At 45.8% G+C, this 18,878-nt stretch overlaps 2 protein-coding genes across 9 annotated transcripts in view; one reads left to right on the top strand and one right to left on the bottom strand.

Moving 5' to 3' along the window:
* Nucleotides 1–18,878, bottom strand: part of DOCK1 (dedicator of cytokinesis 1) — a 585,238-nt gene that overhangs the window by 271,716 nt on the left and 294,644 nt on the right. The window lies entirely within an intron of this gene.
* The window catches only part of INSYN2A (inhibitory synaptic factor 2A), a 60,594-nt gene continuing 59,865 nt past the window's right edge, over nt 18,150–18,878 (top strand). For both annotated transcript variants that reach the window (XM_009459501.4, XM_009459504.4), the window contains exon 1: nt 18,150–18,237. The gene's annotated coding sequence lies outside the window, so the exon portion shown is untranslated. The remainder of the gene's footprint in view (nt 18,238–18,878) is intronic.

The raw sequence follows: 18,878 nt of genomic DNA, 5'->3' as shown, positions 1-18,878 counted from the left end.
CTGGAGCGGGAAGCATTACAGAGAGGCCCACTGAATGATTTGTCATCTCTACATATGTATTTCTTCTCTTGTATGAATGATCTGTTTTGATTTAAAAGTGAAAAAAAGGCCGGGCGCGGTGGCTCACACCTGTAACCCCAGCACTTTGGGAGGCCGAGGCGAGTGGATCACGAGGTCAGGTGATTGAGACCATCCTGGCTAACATAGTGAAACCTTGTCTCTGCTAAAGAAAAAAAATACAAAAAAATTAGCCAGGCATGGTGGCGGGTGCCTGTAGTCCCAGCTACTTGAGAGGCTGAGGCAGGAGAATGGCGTGAACCCGGGAGGCGGAGCTTGCAGTGAGCTGAGATGGCGCCACTGCACTCCAGCCTGGGCGACAGAGCAAGACTCCGTCTTAAAAAAAAGAATGAAATGATGCTGGTGAATATTACCGATCAGCTGGAATAAGGCAGAAACGTCTACGGGGGAAGCTCACAGCCCCTTGTGCACTACACAGCCAAAGGGGCATCATTTCCCAAAGTGTGTTTCCTGGAATGCTGGCCACGGCAGCCTAACAAAAAATAAATAAATAAGGAGCCTGTGAGTAAGGAAAGTTAGGAAAACACTGTAATGCTGAGCCCTAATCCCACTTCTACAAATGCTTGGTGTACATTAATGTATTCACGTTTCTGAAAGCACTGCTATAGGGAAACATTTTTCATTCTGTTCATCTAGGTGTTACCCAATCTCACGTGATCAATCTCTTTAAAGAGAACTTATCACTATTCCAATCAAACATTTGAAAAACACCCCCAAAAATGATTCCAAATCATGTAAATTCCACCCTAGCTCAGAAGTACACAAAAGTACTTTATGAAGAATAAATCAGACCTTTCTTGGGAACATTCTAGGCATAGAACCTTTCCAAAGCATTAGAACATATCACTGATTGCTTTGAATAAAAAGAAAAACTACCCATCTTGTTCTTTCTGTCTCTAGCATCCTACTTCTTACTTACACTGATGCCCACACTTAACTTCCAAGTACTGTCTTAAAAATCAAAGAAAACATCTTTCTCTCTCTTCCCTTCCCAACAATATTCTGAGCTTTTTGAAATACATGTAAAAGAAATATCTATGCACATAAAAGCTTTCATGGGTACACACAAACAAGAAGTAAGGTGTCTAAAGACATACAGCAAGCTGTTGACATTACTGAGTAATCTAAAGGGGATGGATAGAAAGGGGGTGGGGGAGAAGAATGATTAGCTTTGACTTCATACATCCTTATTGTATTATCTTCACTCATTACAAAAAGCAGGTATTACTGTTAAATTTTTTAAATAGAGAGGTTGTTTAAATGAAAACATTTTTCCAAACGTCAATTGAAGAAGCAAGAAATCATCACAGAAGAGACGCTGAAGCAAAAATGAGATTCTCCATCCTTTTTTTTTTTTTTTGGCAAGGGGTGGGGAGAGTGGGAATGAAAAAATGTTGACAAAATAAGTCAAGTAATTAACAAGGTACTTTCCAAGCCCTTAACAGAGAAGCTGCCATCATGGACAGGTATAATTATGGATTTAGAAAATTCATCCTTCATTGAGTAAAAAAAAAACAACACTCCTAAAGGAAATGAGAGCTTCGGCCTTGCTGGGCATCGTGAAATCACTACAAGGAGAGGCTTAACTCACGCAGGCTCCCTGAAAGCACAGAGGGAGCTAAAGAAAAATAAATCAAGGTGTCTGCAAGCGAGAAGCACAGTCCTCCACCGTTCGCACCTGCCCGCTGAATCAAAGGCTTTGAATACTAGAGGCTCTTTACCTTCTAATGGAAACACATTCTCAACTTCTGTATGGATTAGATCTCACGACGCTTGCATATTCCTTCAAGCATACATGAGTATAAAATCATGTGCAAAAAATAAAGTCTCACTTTTCTTGATATGCAGCCAGTGTTGTCACACGATGGCCAGGTAGAAGTTTCCTTCTAAAACCACTTTTACTTGAGAGCAAAGACCAAAATGATTCTTGAAATAATTTAATGCCTTACCCAAGCAGACACATCACGGAAAGCCGCCTTGTAAACAACTCTGAGAAATCAGTGAACTGGGGTTAAATAACTCTGCTTCCGTGAGGATATCATCCTCGGAGTCATTGAAAGGATGCACAGAGCCGGAATGACACACCCACTTGTGATGGGTGATTGAATAATTTTGTAATATATGCTTATTCTCCAAAGCATTGAGTCCTTCAAGAAGGAAAACACATTGTATTCTCAAATGCAAATTTAATTTTATTTGCAGGTTTAAATCTTTTCAAAGGGCACTACTTTGAAACTCTGGAATATTGGCGCACTCTGCAGAGCTTTCAGAACATGCAGTGGGCTGGCTGACACTCACAGGAAATGATTTGCAAGAGTCCAGCAGCGGGGAAAGGCAGGTGTGTGCAGAGACCTCCTTGTATCTCAGCGCACATCCCATGAGGATTCAGGGCTCCCATCCCGGGGGTGGCCTGGACAGCAGGGCTGGACCCTCTGCCATGACATCTTCACTTTTCACCAGGTACATGCGTTATTTTCAGTATATTTAGAAAAACAATGCTGTCTGAATTTTTCTTATTTGGCCAATTATCTGATCCATAATTTCTGCTATGAAGAAAAAAATCAATGTCTTCAAAATTCAATAAATGAAAGCTGTGAAATGTCAGCAGCAAACATGACAATAATAAAAAGCACACAGACAGCTATATTTCCTCTGTGAAACAGCAGGTCCTCATCAGATGACGTCTCAAGACCCCAAATTCACTAACAGGGGATGGCGATGTCTATAAAGACACCAAATCGGAGACACAAACGGCAGCTTTGCTAAGGGCAGTAGATGAATTAGGAGCATGCTTATCAGGGGTATTAGGAGCATGGCTGAGAGGAGTGTCTCTCATTTTATGATGTCTGACAGCATCAGCCCAGAACCCGAGTCTAGGAGTCTGCTGAGTACACTGAGACAATGTCCTGCCTGATAGATGAGACATGAAAATCCCATCTGTCTGGCAAGTTGCACTTGGCTTTCCTTAGCTGCTCTTCCTGCAGTTAGAGTGTGCGGGACTCAGCAGCCCAGCTAAGGCTTTACGAAGGATCACTGACACAGTTGTACAGTTTCACTTCCGCAAGATGAGTAAGTTCTAGACATCTGCTGCACAACATCGTACCCAGAGTTAACAGTACCGTAACGTACACTTAAAACTCTGTGCAAAGGGTGGATGTAAAGTGTTATAAATAAAACAAAGACAATAAAATAATAAAGTACAACAAAATGCTAAACAAAATATAATATCATGGGTCCTATACCAAGAGCTGCTGGCTGTAATACGTTTAAGTCATTACGCCATGTGTCACATTCAGAAATCAGTCGCAAGAATATTCTGAGTTTTTATTTTTCTCTTTGGAGAAATTCAGTAACACCTAGAACAATGCAGCGGAGGGAGAGGATCTGCATTAGGCTTTAAACTTCATGAGGCTGAGGAACCCTCAGAGAAGGAAAACAAAAAGAGGCAGGGGGAGAGAGCAGAGGCCATGCTGCACTCACCAGAGGGGCAGAGTCACCAGCTATGTGCCTGGCACCCATGCAGTCCATGGCTGGAGCCACCCAGGGAACAGGCAGTGGCTCAGAGGCAGGACGCAGGGACAGATAGAAGAACCAAGGTTCAACGAGACAGAGCAAGAGGGAAAAAGAAACCCCTCTGCTTCGGCTCCTGGTAGACGTGCATTTCCTGGTTTCCCGGGCTCAGCCTGAGAGTTATTCCACCGTAATCACAGGAAGCCCTCCTCTGACTGCATTATCATCCAAATGCACACGGTTCTACATCCTGCAGAAGAAATTCTCAGGCATCGGTCCCTTTACAGCCCCTCTAATGCCGCCTGCCACCTTCGTGGCTCTCCACAGCTTCCGTGGGAGTCATTTGCCGAGACAAGCAGGGGCCATTCTTCCTGGGATGAGCACTGGGGCCACCTTATGTGGCACCGCCGAAGGCCACAGCGCCTGCTGATGGCAGCACTGTGAGGTCTTCACAGCGGTTTCCATAGGTAATGGGCCAATAACCACCAAATGTAAGACTTCATAAAAAATCTCATTCTCACTGTGAGGGAACCAGGAAATGGAGAAAAATCTTTTCTTATTTCTTGATTGGGGTTTTGGGGAAGTCTGGCATCGCATCGTAATGTATCCAGGTGACTAGAAAGAGAGAAAGATGATTTGTACCAGCAGCCTAGCAGTCAAGTTTGGAATTCCCTTAACCTAAGTCTCCAAGTCCACGGGACTTACCAACTCCTGCAGCCTTACTAAGGTGAATAAAATTAAAATGAGGTTTATTAAGTAGGCTCTCAACGGAATGTCTCTGCTGAGAGATTCTGCGTATTTAGGTGTGTGTGCTAACAGGAAGAGGTGAGCACATGCATTTATAACCACCTTTGCAATCCCTGGGACACTCCAAAGTTCTTTCCATAAATTCTATGTGTAACCTTTAATTGCCCATTTGTGGGACATGTTGATTTTTACTCCACATCTGCTGGAGCACCTACTGATGTGAATCATTTTCCTGCATTTTCACTACTTGTCCATTTTTCAAATCCATCATTTACAAATGAAAGGCAGCTCCACTCAAGGAAAGAAAAATGGATTTGATGATGCCCTTTAAGCACCCAGCTCTAGTGGTATAATGTGAAATACACCCCAGGGCTGTACTGTTGCCTCTGACAGTAAGGATGAGATGGGCCCTCACCCTTGCGTCTATGATGTCCTGAAAGTCACCAGGTGCCCAAAGGACACACAGGCACCACCCAGTCCTTAGCTCTGCTCTCCAGGTGGCTACTTCTGGCCCTTGCTCCTATTTTCAATCTCCAATCTCGGATGAGGTTTTCCCACACAGGGTGACCTCAGATTTTGCTTTATTTTATGAAAATCCAACTTAGGCCCTAAAATTGGCACATGCACTTGCATTTTCATTCTTAAACTCCAAAAGCAAGCTCAATCTTCTCCTAACTTCTGGGAGTTAAACATTCAGACTCATCCACTGGAATCTCAGTGTAAAGAACATGAAACCTTCTCAAAGCTGCCACTTGTTGTGGATGGAAATAAAGTTAAAAACCAAGGAACTGATTCTGGATCATCAAATAAATTTCAGTGTTTCCAGTTATGCAGTGAGAAGATAAATTCAAAGATGTTTCCTTCGGTTAAACACACATGAAAAAAATGCAGTGTAGGTTAAGCTTTTCATCGCTAGGTAAACAAAAAGCCATCACCTAAGAGAGGCTGTATTAACGACCACTTGGTAAGTGGTAGCAATATACACAGTGAACTAAATTTAATTAATAAGGAAGCTCCACAGTCTTAATGACAGGCAACACAAAAATACTGCAATAGGAAATTAAATTAGAACTTTATCCTAGGTCTTTAGAGAATATCTCAACGTTATTATCTTAGAGAACATCTCAACGTTAGATATCATCTAACAGATGATATCGTGTTGACAAATTTGAAAGTGGGGTGCTAATCCACAATGAAGCTCAGTGATCTCAATGTTCACTATGTCACATTTGGTCATGTTTTTAAAAAAATGAAACGGGGTCTTGAAATCTTGGCTTCCTGATAATATTCAAATCTGAGGCATTAAATATAATATTCAAAAGGATAACCAACTGATTATTGATTTTTATTTTAGTGAAAAAACTCATGTTAAGCTAATACATAATCATTTTTCATATGGTTACAGAGAACAATTATAGAAACTTAACTATTCATCTCAATTATTTGGAAACCATCAATACAGGAAACTAAATTACATCAGTCATCATAATAGCTCCAGTATTAAAACCCTACAGCAAAGATACTCCATTGGGTTGCACGAAATACTAAATCAATCAGCTAGAGATGAAAATCCAATGCTGACTGTCCAGGATTGTCTTGTCAAGTCTTCTCTCAGGGGAACGTGGTGAATAAAATTATTGGACTAAGGAGCCAAACATATATGACCATCCATTTAAAGCAATTACTGCACTTTAGTTCCCATAACTGGAGCATTCCCATAACTAAGACAGCAAAATTCTTCCGTTTCACAATGACAGAGACATTACTATTCCCAATTGTTTGTATGGAACTGTTTCTTACTCAAATACTAACAGATGAATGGCCCCTTCACCATATCCCCTGCCAGAAGTAATTCTTGATAGGATATACTGCTCTAATTCTGCCCAAATCGCAGAGGAGGCCGGGTGAGCCTACAATCTTAGCGTATGTAAGAAGCAAAGGGGAAAAACACTGAATTCTCCTGTGATCAATCAAACGCATCAATTCATTCCTAAAATTTGGGTCTACATATGGTATCAAAATTCTGTCCAACAACTTATGCTATAAGCCAGGGGTCATAAAACTATAGCCTGTGGACCAAATCTGGCCCACCTCCTGGTTTTGTAAATAAAGTTTTGTTGGAACTCAGTAGTTGCCCATTTGTCTACATATTCTCTACAGCTGCTTTCCTGCTTCACCAGCAGAGCTGGGTTTTCATGACCTTTGAAATGTTACGATGTTATGGCCTTCAAAGTCCAAAATATTGATAATGTAGCTCTTTAGGAAAAACTTTTAACACCTGCTATGAGCTATTCTTTCAATCAACACGTAGATAATAAAGTCAGTTGCCTATTAAGACAATCCTAAAATGTGAGAATTGTCCATGTTCTCAACATGTACAGGAATGAATACTCTCCCATTTTCCTGGGAAAAGAGGAAGAGTACGCCCAAGTCTTCCAAAAGTGTTATTGGTACATTCAGGTACAAGTTAAACAAGGCCAAAATATGCCTATCTTTTGCTTCACTAAAATTTGAACTGTTTATCTGGTATTTCTGGAGACAATTCCTAATCACCCCCCAACTTCCTTGTAAGCTTTCTACATAAGATTCCTGACTTAGTCACATTTAGGGACTGCCCTGTACTTGCTGCCTCATTTCACAATGGTGCTGATAACAGTGCCCAGTTTCACGGAGATTTTAGGAGGATTAAGGTGAGATCAGGATTTAATTCTCATAAAGCTCTAGAACTATGACCAGCAAGAACTGGTTGGCATAAATTGAGTTGGCTCAATTAAGACTGGAGAATGAGGGAAGGCTGTATTTTTCTTTTTCCCCCACAAAGGTTCAGTTTCTTCTGGCAATTGCGGTCCTATTCTCTGTGAAGTGCAGGCAGGTTTTGGGAGAGATTACACCTCCACCGCCAAGAAGAAACTCAAAAGCATTAGAAGTAAAATACTTAATAGGCCACTAAGTCTGTTTATATTAGGAGTAGCAGGGTGCTGGATATGGTAAAAACAGGAATAAACTGATTTAAATTGAAAAAGACCTTCAGACGTACTGAAAGACAGCACATTGTTAAGTTCCAACGGAGCAAAGCTTTGAAAAATGGAGCAGGGAAGGAATCCTGCACTATTCCGTAAGACCAGCTCTTGATTTTTCATATCCTATCAACATTTCATAGTTCATAATGTTGTCAAAAAATGAAAATTAAGAGATGTATGTATAAAGCAGCTAACACAGTGTCTGGCTCTTTGGGAAGTACACAAGGTTCTTTATTTATTGAGCTCGGATTCTACTGAATAAATGCCATCCAGGAGGTGGAGGGGGACTTTGGAGAACATAGATCACCTAAGTTCTGCTCTCACAGCGCAAATCCCATCAAGACTCTCTTACCCAAGGAACATGTGCAGAAATCCACAACAAACAATTCTGTACATTGGTAGCGTATTAAGTAAATGCATATTCTTATACACACGTATATATAAGAATATACAGTAGGCCGGCCGTGGTGGCTCACGCCTTTAATCCCAGCACTTTGGGAGGCCGAGGTGGGCAGATCACTTGAGGTCACGAGTTTGAGACCAGCCTGGCCAACATGGCAAAACCCTGTCTCTACTAAAAATAAAAAAATTAGCTGGGCATGGTGGCGGGTGCCTGTAATCCCAGCTACTCGGGAGGCTGAGGCACCAGAATTGCTTGAGTTTGGGAGGTGGAGGTTGCAGTGAGCTGAGCTTGCACCACTGCACTATAGCCTGGGCAACAGTGAGACTCTGTCGCAAAAAAAAAAAAAAAAAGAGAAGAAGAATATATGGTAGATGACAATGTAATAGAGGATGTTCTAAAAAGTCACCTTTTAAATTATTTTGGAAAACTGAATCCCTCTAAGTGCATGATAAACAGTGGTTATCTGAAGGTAGCCTTAATCAAAATGAGCATTTATTTGGTAAGGTTTACTTGTTGATAAGTCATATTTGCATGTAAAGAGTTTGCTTAAAGTGCATTATACCCATAGATGATAACTCTTTTACAATAACTGACTCTACTCTGTATTCAAACAGACTATTCATGCTTGTCAAGAAATAAAGAACAGGGGCAGGCTATGGGAGACCATTGTGTCTTACATGGTATATAGATATTTCTGCTTTAACGGAGCTTATTTAAATTTCATGGCAAACATCACCCTGTTTCAACACTTGTCATATGAATCGCAATTTAAGCTGATTGCACTTCAGCAATGTTTAAAAATGTCCTTTAAATACTAACAAAATATGTATTGTCATCGAAGAAGCAAAAGTCCAACAAGGAACTTTACACAGGCCTAATGTATGGAAGAGGAATATTTCTTCGTAAAGCCACATGGTGTTTGCTGTGGCCACCTGCCTCCATCCACTTACGCCATCAAGAGTGGGTGGTTGCCAAACACGTGTCTGAGTTCAGCTTTAATCTGCTTACCCTATTTTCTCAGTAGAGGTTCTGTAAAATATCAAATTGAGTGCATCATGCAACTCGCCCACCACAACAGAGATGGAACGTGGAAATCCCAGGGCTGAGAGACCCAGAGGATGAACCAGGCAGGCCAGAAGCTGCACTCCTTCATCCACGCTGTAGTCGGAAGCAGAGAAAGCTCCAGAGTGAAAATGTTCATTAACACCCACGGACCAAAAAGGAAAGAGCCAATAACGTAAGAATCTGAAGGTGAAGATGTTGGTTCTCTACCATTTTCATGGTGTGAATGAATCACAAGTCTTATTTTAAGGGACTCAGAAGTATCATCAGCAGTTCCATGTGACAATATTTACTCTGTGGGGAAGGAAAAAATCAGTACCTTTAAAATAAATTTCCTCATTGTCATATTTGGGTTCAGAGAAGAAAAAAAAAACCATCAATAAATGTTATTTTCTATTAGAACTTAGGGGCATCCAGCTCAGATAGCCCAAGGCATGGTAATGAAAGGGTAACTTTATTGCTCATGGTCATCGAACAGAGCCAGGCCACCCACAGTCAAATGGGGAGGGTGACTGATCTGGAGGCGGGTCATAGGATAGCAAGTCATGTGCAAGGATGGCTTGTCCAACAGGCCAAGAGCAGCCATTGAGGGTATCGGCTATCACGGCCTCTCAAACCCACATTTACTTCTTACCTACTCAACCCTAGGTGATCTTCTTCAATGTTTAACAAATTCTGAAACAAATGTCTGGGATGCACACTGGAAACACAAATAAAATGAATTTAGGTTTCCTTTCAACTTTATACTGAGTAACAGATCTGTGGGACAAAGCTACTTCACCTTTTGAGTGACTCAGTTTCCAAACGCCCATCTCTATTTTTTTTTTTTAAAAATGGTCAGGCACGGTGGCTCACGCCAGTGATCCCAGCACTTTGGGAGACTGAGGCAGGTGGATTGCTTGAGGTCAGGAGTTTGAGACCAGCCTGGCCAACATGGTGAAACCCCAAGTCCACTAAAAATACAAAGATTAGCTGGGTGTGGTGGCGCATGCCTGTAATCCCAGCTACTCAGGAGGCTGAGGCAGGAGAATTGCTTGAACCTGGCAGGCAGAGGTTGCAGTGAACCAACATCACATCACTGCACTCCAGCCTGGGTGACAGAGTGAGACTCCATCTCAAAACCAAACCAAACAAAACCAAACAAAACAAAACAGATTTTCAAGTTTCTTTCTCGAATCCACGGAAACAGCCAATAAATGAACACAAATGGGAAAAAGCTCTGTAGGATTTTCCTCCCTCGCTTAAATCAAATGAATATTCTGGAATCTTAAGATCTTCCCTTTCCCCTCTCAATCTAGGAAGGCCTAGGAGATCACTCAGAGGCCTCCGTCCAGGCAAGGGGGAGAAGGTGCCAGGGAGCTGTGACTGCCGAGATACAGGGATGTAGATGAAGCCAGGAGCGTTTGTACAACATTCTAGCCATATTCACTTTAAACTATGGACACTGGAGTTTCTAAAAAGAGAAAAAAACATTAAGCAACATTTACAAGCCAAATTCCCTGCCTTTCTTTGAATCTCAAAAAAAAAAAAAATCAAAATTGTGTAAGAAATGTCTTAAAATAAGTTTTTGATTTTTTACTTTAACTTTAGTTAGTGGACTAATATATGAGAACCCCGAAGTGAGGGGTGCACACACATTTAGAGTATGGCACAGCTGCAGAATGTGCCAAAACACAAATTAGGTGAATTGGACATGGGGAGATCCGCAGCCCTACCGTGCAGTGCAATTAAAGCGAAGACTGTTTAATTCTCCAAAGACTCAATAATATGAAAAAAAAAAAAAACGTTTACGGAAAACATGGAACTGACAGTCTGTGTGCCCTCAGAGGTCATCAAACATAACTAGAGATTTTTTTATTTTTAATTCTGTACTTTTCCCATTTGGAACTTGGTGTTTAAGAATAAAATGCTTGCTTTCCAATGTTTCATAGCTTGCTATCACATCACACATGAGCCACGCTGCGAAATAAATACATCTAAAGTCAGGTCGTCAATTCTTAGACCAAACTAGCAAAATAATTTATTGCACTAAGCGCATAAAATGTCAAGGGTAGGTAATTAGAATTATATGCACCGTGTGTTAGTCATCTTTAAAAAAAATAAAAACACATATCCTGTCCACTATGACTGAATCTCAGCAAATGACAGCACCAAAGAGGTGTTCAAGATAATCAAAAGGCAATGGTAATACAATGCCATTATACATGGCACCAGAAGGGTGTGAAGTGGCCTCTTGTGGTATAGATGGGATACGTATATTGTGATGAATCATTTTAATAGCTGTTATTCAACGAAGAAAACGTGAGAATATCACTGAAATTATATTGGGGAAGCTTAGAGTGCTATCGAAATGCAAAATGATTTGAGTATATTGCTGTTTCAGTGCCTGTTTTTATTTCAAAGTGTAACTAATACAGTGAGATAATTAGGGACGGCTAATGACGACAAAAGAATGCTGGTCAAAGCTACTCTCCAGCCAGCCTGGATGCAGCATCAGTTTCCTGAGAGCCTGGCATGAGCAGTTGGCATTTTTGGTCAGAATCTGTCCTCTGGTTGCATCAGACAGAACTGGATTTGAATCCAGGCTCCACCCCTTCCTAGCTGTGTGACCTTGGAGAGATCATTTACATTCTCTGATCCACATCCGTGGAGACAGTTTAACAGTATCGAGTGCCCAGTTATCTGGTAAGAACCAAAGTATATAATCCACAATGGACCGAGTACCTGCCACCCTGGAGGCGCACAACCGAAGCGGAGCATCATTCTCATCGAAGTCTCATATTCAGTCAGGTCTTGGGGAAGGAAAAAAGTACAACAAGGAGGCTTCCATGTTCCTTGCCTTCCCCTTTACCCCATCCCTCTTCCATGCCTGTGGAACCTAAGGTGGGGATGGAGGGCAAACAAGGAAGTTCCTACACCCCCCCCAGCTGGGAGAAGACTGCAGGCCTCCCTGCAGTGGCTCCCTAAAGAAAAGCCTCCTGTGCACCGGGGCAGAAGGCCTGGGAAGGGCAGCCAGTAGCTCCAGCACCAGCACACAGCACTGGTGGGTGGAAACTCAAGTGTGAAATCCATTCTTACCCCTTCCTGTCCTAGTTCTTTTTTTTTTTTGGAGACAGAGTCTCGCTCTGTCACCCGGGCTGGAATGCCATGGCGCGATCTTGGCTCACTGCAACCTTCACCTCCCAGGTTCAAGTGATTCTACTGCCTCAGCTTACCGACTAGCTGGGATTACAGTCATGAGCCACTATGCCTGGCTAATTTTCCTATTTTTAGTAGAGACAAGCTTTCACCATAGTGGCCAGGCTGGTCTCGAACTCCTGAGCTCAAGCAATCTGCCCGCCTTGGCCTCCCAAAATGCTCGGATTACAGGCATAAGCCACCATGCCTGGCCCCTTCCTGCCCTAGTTCTGATCAGAAGTGTCACTCTCTGTGGGCATGTCAGCCGCTTTATGAGAAGGTGGCTTCAGCAGGCTCAATGAGACTGGTGGCCTTACCAGCAAGGATTAAGACAAGCCCATTGAGCCATCTACCTGTGCTGAAGAGGTTGGTTCCCCAGTGACGAGAATGGGATAGTAAGAAACCCTACAGAAACCAGCACCCAAGACTGACCAAATAAAGGTCAACAAAATAAAGGGTTTCTGTTTCATTCCCCAGGAGTCCGCCTAAAAGAAAGGAGAGGCTGCAGTTGGGAGGGGAAAGCCTTGGGGTCTGCTCAGAGCCCTGAAAATGAGGGATTGTGAGGGGAGAGGGGAGAGCCAGAGTGCACACCTGCTCTTCCTTATTCCCATACATCACTGCCTCAGTTGTAGGGAGCATTAGAAAAAAACAAAAACCTAGAGCTACTTCCCTCTCTTTCAAAAGGAAAACCTTCCATTTCTGTGGATAAATCAGATTCACAATGATGCATCATAGAAAGCCAGGGATCTCAACGAGTCCTCACGATGCTCAGGTTTTCCAAAACAAATTTGTATTTCAGGCCAATAAACCATCTCTAGTTTCTTACCATGAAAGGAAAAGAAAGCCAGAGGAGTGCCATGGCCCTGGAACATGGACCAGCACCTCAGAAACAGCTCTGGTTCCCACCAGAAGGAAACACGGCTCGGCTGCCAGGACCGTGGAAGAGCCACAGGCAAGGGGCTTTACACAAAGCGAGAGTCTTAAACCAGAAATAAGCCCAGAAAGAGGAGAGTGAAAGCTCGAGCAGAATATGACAAGGGGAATGATGCAGAAAGCCTTCCTGCAGGGCTTCTTGGCAGAAAAGGAGGCCCCACTGGGGCACCTTGAGCATTGTGTCTGTCTTGTTCTTGAAAGACAAGGCTAAAGTGTCCCCAAGGGAATGATCTCGACCCTACAGGTCGAAGGCGATATGAGTTACTTTTCCCTCGTAGGCGTTGAGCACTGGCTGATCTGCTACCACAGCTTCTGAACTGGCGGGTGTAACCTGCCCATCACAGACTTAGGTTGGGCTCATCTAAGAGTCTCTTTGGAATATGAAGATGTCAGAGGCATCCGAACCACAGCGACTCCATTTTGAGTGAGGATTAGAGAAATGAGGCTGAGACTTACTGGACTGCATTCTTAGAAAGTTAGGCATTCCTCACCTCTAGATGTTTAAGGTTAAGGGAACACACTGGTGATGTTTACTAAACAGACCCAGACTTGGGAGTGTCCTAATATCCAGACATCCTGAGAACAAATGCGTTCCTAATTTTACTTTAAAGATAATAATATCGGGTGCAATGGCTCACGCCTGTAATCTTAGCACTTTGGGAGGCTGAGATGGGTGGATTGCCTGAGCTGAGGAGTTGGAGACCAGCCTGGGCAACATGGTGAAACCTCATTTCTACTAAAATACAAAAAATCAGCCAGGCGTGGTTACAGGTTACTCAGGAGGCTGAGGCACGAGAATTGCTTGAACATGGGAGATGGAGGTTGCAGTAAACTGACATCACGCCACTCTAGCCTGGGCAACAAAATGAAACTCTGTCTCCAAAACAAAAACAAAAACAAAAACAAAAACAGATAATATCGATTCTTGCAAAATATAATAATTAAGAAATTTAATCCTTTATCACAAACCCTCGTAGCAGAGCAGAGCTCCCCATATATATGAGGATTGTACCTAGGCTGGACGCATTCCTCCTCTTACTTTTGGGAATGTCCCACTCTGTCTATGGAGTAGCTGTTCTTTCACTACTTTATTCTCTTAATAAACTTGTTTTCACTTTGCACTGTGGACTCGCCCTGTGTTCTTTCTTGTGTGAGATCCAAGAACCCTCTCTTGGGATCTGGATCGGGACCCCTTTCGTGTAACAAAGACATGGGAAAGAAAAATTCACGTCCATAGCGAGCTCTGTCACAGCGACATCGGACAGTTGGGAGGGCAGGCGTTTCATCGGCAGTCTCCTAAAGAAGGAAGTTCTGCTGTGTAGCTAAACCGGAAGGCTCCTCTTCCGCAGTTGCTAGTTTGGAGACACTTTTCTCTTCTCCTGCCTTGCACACTGGAGAGGATACAGGTTAATCACACTGACAGATACGCTGGTTCACTGAGGGGTAAGGGTTATTGGGGAGCATGCATGTGGACATTGCAATGACACAGTGATGATGCTCAGACAAATGAGGTCACACTGAGACAGGAAACATCTCCATGAATTTCTATATAGGTGGAAAACTGCATAAGCAACTAGTGCAAGAGACAGAATGATCCAGCACCAGTGAAGTTGCTGTGGTCCCGGGCAACGAGTATGCCTCAAAGGTAATCCCCATTCTGATATTTTCCACCATTGATAACTTTGTCGCATTCTTGGACTTCATCTAAATGGAATCATGTCATAAACACTGGGCGTCTGGCTTCCTTTGTTCTGCACCTTTGTAGAAGCCCTCCATGCCAAAGCATGTCAGCAGTTAGTGCTTTTGGGTTGCTGTCTAGTATTCCACTATACGAAGAACCAAGAAATCTTTATCTACTGTTGACTGGTATTTGGATTATTTCCCATTTGGAACAGATATAGATAAACCTGTTACGAACATTCTTGAACATGTTTGACTTCTATATTCTTGACTTTTTAATGTGGAAATTGAGACCTCAAACTTACTATACCATAGGGGTGGAATTCCAGCAATTCTCTGTACAACCCCTGCACAATTCCAAGAAGAAGGCAAAAGAAGAGAGACGTGGATATTTTGCTTAGTTAGCTGTCTTGAACTTTCCCTTATTTTTATTCCTCTGCTTTTAGGAAATCCCACTTGAAAAGTAGCTATTTTCTCCTTTGCAAGTCTATCTTTTTCAACAAAAATCTTAAGCAAAATATAAAAAGCCAATACCAATTGATTCCTAAAATGAATCTATCAAGTTTCACTTTTTTTTTTTCCTGAGGAAGCCGAGCATATTGACTCATTCTAGACCCTAAAAATATGCCTACATCCCATCTATTAAAAAAAATGCAAGAGGGATCTGTGGGCAGGAAGATGGCTGAAAGTCCCTTCTCTCCAGCCAGCCCCCAGCATGATGCTTGCTTTAAAGCCTGGAGCATGATGACACACACCTCACCCATGTGGAATATCTCTCCAGAGCCAAAGGTATGGTGAGGCAAGTTTTCACCAATATTTTGATTTGTGATGCTGAAGACATGCACTTAAGTACTACAATACGTAAATGGTTTCTCACTTCAAAAAAAAAAAGAAGGGATGCCAATGATTTTAATAGACTTAGCAAAACAACTGTAAGTCTACTACACAATTGAACAACTCTAAGCAGTCCTGATGATGCTACAGAATTCCGTTATACTCTCCTCTTCATGTAAGTGGATTTTCTAACCTGCCAATTACGGCTTTCCATTTTCTTCCTGGAGTTATACATCATGCGAATCTGAGATAGCACTGTCCTTGGAGCTGTTTTCTTGCCAGTTCACAGTGCCACCTGTGGCTGAGCACTGCCTTGCTGGGCATGCATTTATGTTGACCTGTTTTCACTCTTGGTCCCGGAAAACTTCAGCCTTCTGATACTACCAGCCCAATGCCCAAATTTCCTGGCAGCTTTATTTACAATCACTTTAAAAGACGGAAGGCAGATTTCAATTTTATGGATTGCCAATAAAGTAAGATTTACAGAAGTTCCCCAGACCACTGGGAAAATTACTGGAGCCCACAGCTGCAACAGCACATCCCCAAGGGAACACGCTGGAGAGTGGCAACTTCTCCTATCTGGTTTTAAACGTCCCCAACTCCTATACATTCCCTTCCCAGGCCCCTTCCAGGCAGAAGAGGGGACTGCAGTTTCCATACTGCTCACACATAATTAAGCATCTCTTTCCAGCCAGCTCCCAACAGCCTCCCTGGTAAGCTGGAAAATCGGCTTGGGGGATCTGAGTTAAGAAGAACAACAAGAAGAGTGAGGTGGGCAGAGTTTGGATACACAGGCTCAGGACTCCCGTCCTGGGCATATCTGGATCCCCAAGGCTGGCAAAATTGTATACCAAAGGATGCTGCGGGGTAAGAGGGAAATAGATGACATTTTAGATTTTTTTTTTCTTCTGAAATGTCTGGACACACTGCCCAAAGCATCCACATACAAAGAAGGTATTTCGTATAAAGTCATTTATAAAAAACAGACACTCTATAAGGCAGTGATAGGCTCAGTTCAGCTCAGCGAACAAGGATGGAGCTATGGCTTGGTCACAGGCACAGAGCTGGTGCTAGGTGCAGAGACTCAGGGATGTATAGGCAAAGAGGTCTCACTGCCCACTGATGTGTCTGGAGAGGTGGGTGGGTGAAGGGACTTTCCATTTGTCCTCCCAATTTCCTCTCCGAAGCCTGTCCCTTCCCTGGGGTCCACTACTTCTCTGTCCTTTCCTGAGAAACAGACTAATAAATGTGGCTACTTACATTTTACAGTACGTTCTAGGAGCAAATCCAGGGGGCCAGGAGCCCTGCACTCGGCTGGCTGCTTAGTCCCTGGCCCAGGCCCCAGGGCCTGACAGGCATCAGAGGGGCCCCTGGGTCTGCTGCTCTGAGCTCAAAACACCCAATACTCTTTGGTGGGTGGGAAATTAAGGGCGGGGATAGCTCCGTGTGCATCCTAGGTCTTTTCCTCTCCCAAGAGAATTCTACTCTGCCACAAAGGAACTCAGCCTCTGCGCCCTGTGGCTTCTGCTGACGGGTGGTGTGTGCTCTGGAGGGGGGGTAGGGTTCCTGGCTAGGAGTGGCAGTGGCGCCTGCTCTGGAGTGTCCCTAAATGTCAGCACGCAACATTACCAGGCAGGCCCTCCCACTTCAGTCCTCAGGCCACTCATAGGACCTCCTGTCCCCATGTAGAGAGGCTGCCACCAGGTTGGAGCCAGCACTGAAAGGATCCCCGAACTCCAGCTTCTACAAGGCAGCATCCGCAGGTGAGCGGCCAGGCACCTACAAGACACGCACCCTTCGCGCCTGGCTTCCCAAAGCCCCGCCGGGCCAGGCTGGCTGGCACAGCAGACAGTCATGCAGCAGGGTCCCCAGCGACCCCCCATCCCTGAGAGAACACACGGAGTCCCCCGCCCGCCAGCTGCTCCGGAGGCGGCTCCAGGGTAGACTCAACAAGTTCCCGGGCCATGCAGCGCCGCCTGCAGCCCAGAAACCCGGAGGACGCGCTGTGGCGGAGCCCCGCGCGCAGGCGGCAGCCGGCGGCAGCTCCTTCCACCTCCTCCTCCTCCTCTTCCTCCTCCTCCTCCAGCTCTGGCGGCGGCGGGAGGGGGCTCCTCCACTCCCTCCCTACCCCCCACCCCACGCACGCGGCCCGGCCCGGCCCCGCGCCGCCCCCGCCCCACCTCCGCCCCGCGGGGCCCGGGGCTCCGCCCGCCTCGGTGCCAGCCGGGCGCACAGGCGGCAGGCGCGCGGCTTGGGGCGCCCTCGCCTCTGGCCGCCCGGCTCCGCGGAGTAGCTGGGACCTGGAGCAGCGGAAAGGACTTCCCTCCTGCTCCCTCCTCCGCCCCGCCCCCGCCTCCTGGCCCTGGCTCTGAGATCTCGCCGAAGACAATTGCAGTAAATGAGGACATCGGAGGAGCGCGAAGCCGGGTGGCTGTGGCTGGCTCCGCCGCGTCGCGAGCAAGCGAGCGCGCGGGCGTCCCCGGAGCTGGCCCAGCCGCTGCCTCCCCGCGCGCGTCGCTAAGCGGGGCCGGAGGGACGCGAGCGACGCGAGCTGCGGCGCGGGGGCCGGCCGGGCCAGCAGGGCCGGGCCGGCAGCGGTGGAGGGGGCGGGCAGCAGGCGCGCAGCGGGCCAAGTCCCCGGAGCCGAGGCTTCCTCCGCGTGAGCGCGGCGAGTCTGGCCGCGGATGCCCTGTCCGGAGTGCTCCGTGCCGCCCCAGGCTTGCCAGGGTCCGCAGCGAGACATGCCCGAGCCAGGCGCTGCATCGACCTCGACTTATCTGTAAGCAGCGGAAGGTAAGCGGAGCCCCGCGTGCCCTCCTCCCGCGCCCCCGCGCCCGTCGTACTTGGCCGCGGGCAGAGCACCGCTCGGACGGGCGCCGACCCCGACTCGGGCGCACACACTCGGCCCCAAACCGGCTTGGCCGGAAACTCGGCGGCTCCCGGGGCCGGGACACCCCGGTGCAGCCGGGAGCGGACCCGGTGCGGTCGCAGGTGGGGGGCAAGGTTATGCAACTGCATCTGGCGCGACCGGGTCGCTGAGGGGCGTCTGGCAACTTTGGCGACGTCAGGGAGGAGCGGGGCTGCGCCTCTGCGATGTGGGTTCCAGACAGACGCCACAGCTTCGTGAGCGCCCGAAGCCCTAGCCAGGCAAAACTGGGAGATCTGGGGGCGGCCGTCTCCCCGGAAGGTTTCAAAGCTTTTAAGTATTTTCCAAACTAAAGCGCCCTGGAAAGTACAAGTACGGCTGATTAACTTCGGGGGGGGATGAGTTGGAACAGAGGGGCCCTGACGCCAGCCGTTGAGGAGAGGCGCGAGCAGCAGTGAAGGCAGATGCCCACGTGAAATGCTCGTCTCCTCCACTCGCTGGGGTTGGCACCTTCCCGGGGCTGCGGGTTGGGGTCGGCGCCGCAGGGCTTCCCGGTGCCTGGCAGCCC

The sequence above is a fragment of the Pan troglodytes genome, chromosome 8 (assembly GCF_028858775.2).
Source record: "Pan troglodytes isolate AG18354 chromosome 8, NHGRI_mPanTro3-v2.0_pri, whole genome shotgun sequence".
NCBI lineage: Eukaryota > Metazoa > Chordata > Mammalia > Primates > Hominidae > Pan > Pan troglodytes.
This window is presented reverse-complemented; position numbering and strand designations above follow the sequence as displayed.